We start from the raw sequence: 2,599 nt of genomic DNA on the forward strand, positions 1-2,599 counted from the left end.
TCTCCTTGGGGGGTGGGAGGGGGCAGAAATGTTTGAGAGTCTGAAAACAATTATGATTCAGAGTTCCCAAACGTGACAGAGCAGTGTAAAAATATAAAAATAAAAGGCTATTTCCAACCTGCCCGTAAAATCAGTATGAACAAGCAAAAGAGAAACACTCGACCCTAAAGACGGTAACAGGCAGCTCTTAATTTATTGTAGATGAAAGTTCATTCTTTTACCTGAAATGTTCGTAACTACCCAGGGACCGATTCGGGAACGAGGCACGCGCGCTCTGTTAACGGCAACCGTTCATCAGCTTTTCTGCACCGGCACAAATTTGCCTTTTCCCTGGGTTTGACGCGGAGCACCTGCAGCGTCCTTGAACGCGCCAATGTTTCTCCCCGCTCCCCCGGCCCCACACGTGCCGTTACCTGAGCAGCAAGCGGCGCCAACCGCGCAGGATTTTCTTCGCGTGACGCAGAAGGTGACGCTGGGAAAAGAGGAGGCACAAAATGAACCTGTTTGTCACACCCAGCCAACGGTGAAAACCCAGGGAAGGATTCTGCCGTGCGGGGCCGGGCTGTGCACCCCCGGAGCTCCAGCCGGCCGGTTTCGCTCCCCTTTGCCGGGTACCGGGGAGACACCGCCGCCTCGTGCTGCCGCCTGCCCCCGGGGAGAGCCGGGGGACCCCCAACTCACTTCAGCCCTCGGGAACGGGTCCGGGAGAGACCCTCCACGCAAAGAGAGCGGATCCACGCGTGGCGTGGATTTAATCCCCGAGGGAAGAGGCCGGGCTCCCCGCTGGCAGAAGGACAACTCGCCTCCCTGCCGCTCGGAGCGCCTTGCCGGGGACAGCCCTGCCTGCGCCCGGCTGCTCTTCAGCCGTGCTGGGAGTGCAGTCTGGCCGACGGATGCTCCGGCAAACAGACACTGCAGCGAATCGCAGCTCCCGCTCGTTACAGCTGCTGGTAATTTTGCCTCTGGCTAAGGCATGCCCCAGACAGCGGACACCCCGTCTCGTTCCAGCTCCTGCTTGCTACGGTTCTGGCTAATTGAAGTTCCCGTTGATTTCAGCTCCTTCTCCTTACAAGCTCCAGCTCATTGCAACAGCCTGGGCTTTTGACAAGGTCGTAAATCAATCATTGTCAAAACTTGACTATTAGGATTAAGTATCACAGTTGTACATTGTATAAGTATTAATTAGTTTGTATGATTAATTAGTTAATAACTCTTCTAAGCAATGTACAAAGAAAAGCTAGACTCAAAGAGGGCGTGCGGGGTCTGAAAAGTCCCCTTCCCCCCAGAGACCACCTCAGATGTTGAATTCGGCCTGGTGCATGCCGGCCTCCCGAACTTCGGGGTCCAACAGGATGATCCAGTGGTTTCAGGGGCAGAAGGCTGTTTCTAATCCCTCTCTCCAGCAGCTCCTCCCTGGACTCAGCCCATGAAGCGCCCAGACACAATCACCTAGCCAGGGTGGCCTCCATTGCCTACAGGCCACCCACCTGCCAGCAGTGGCGGCTGGGGGGTCCCCGTCCCTGCGGGGTGACAGTGGGGACTCTCAGGGGGGCGTGGGGGGGGTGGTGTGTGTCTATTCGCAACTGCTCTAGTTTAGTTTCACAAAAGTGTTTTTATGTGCATGTTCTGTGACAATAACGCTACTGCCTTTGGACCTGCATCCCCCCCATGTCTCTCCTGCCACCCCACCCTGCTCCCCCTCTGTCCCCAAGTCTGGAACCCCCGGGGAAGGTCCCCGAGTCTCCTGCCCTCCTCCTCTGCTGCTGGAGGTGACCCAGAGCCCCCAGCCTTTGCTGCTGCCCCCCCATCCCTTGGTTTTTGGGGAAGGTGTGGGGGGCGCTGCTTGCTCAGGGCTCCATCCCCATGGCAGTGCTGGGCTTTAGCCTCTGCCGCTAGGGAGGGCACCTTGGATGGTTCCACGGGGAGAACACAAAGCCCGATGATCAGCCACTGGGACTAGGGGTGCCCCGGGGATGGGGACAGCACAGGACACCCTGATGCCCTTGGCACTGGCATGCAGGGGGGGCACTGATAGGGTGTGGGGGTGTTTTGGTGGGTGGGGGGCTCCCTAACTGTTGCTGACTAGCAGTGGTGAGAGGAGGGGGCAGGGACAGAGCCCTCCCTCCCCCAGGGTGCTGACTGGGCAGAGGCCAGGCCTGGGGCTACAGGGACCCCTCTTGCCCCGAGCTGAGCACCCCTGCCCCTAATACCCCCCACAGGCCCCCCTTCCCCTGAACCCGCCCCTGGCACCCCGCCCCGCAGAGGCCCTGCTCCTGGGGTATATTGGGGGGGCCCTGCCAGGCACCCATCGCCCCCCTCATCATCGGCTCCATAACAGCTTGGGCAGAGAGTGGCCATGGTGAGGGCCGGGGGGCGTGGGGACATCGCATGGGTCGGGGCAGCCCCGGGGGTGTGGGATCCCCCGGACAGCGCGTGGGGCTGAGGGGCAGGGGAATGGGAGATGCACTGGGATGGGGATGGAGGCATGCACTGGGGCGTGCTAGGGAGGGGCCGGCCGCATATCGGGGAGGGGACTGCCCTGCCCCTCCCAGTGCCCCCCAAGCATCCCTGGTGCTTTCTCCAGCGTCTGCTGGGCACA

This window comes from Calonectris borealis, chromosome 5 (genome assembly GCF_964195595.1).
Source record: "Calonectris borealis chromosome 5, bCalBor7.hap1.2, whole genome shotgun sequence".
NCBI classification, from domain to species: domain Eukaryota; kingdom Metazoa; phylum Chordata; class Aves; order Procellariiformes; family Procellariidae; genus Calonectris; species Calonectris borealis.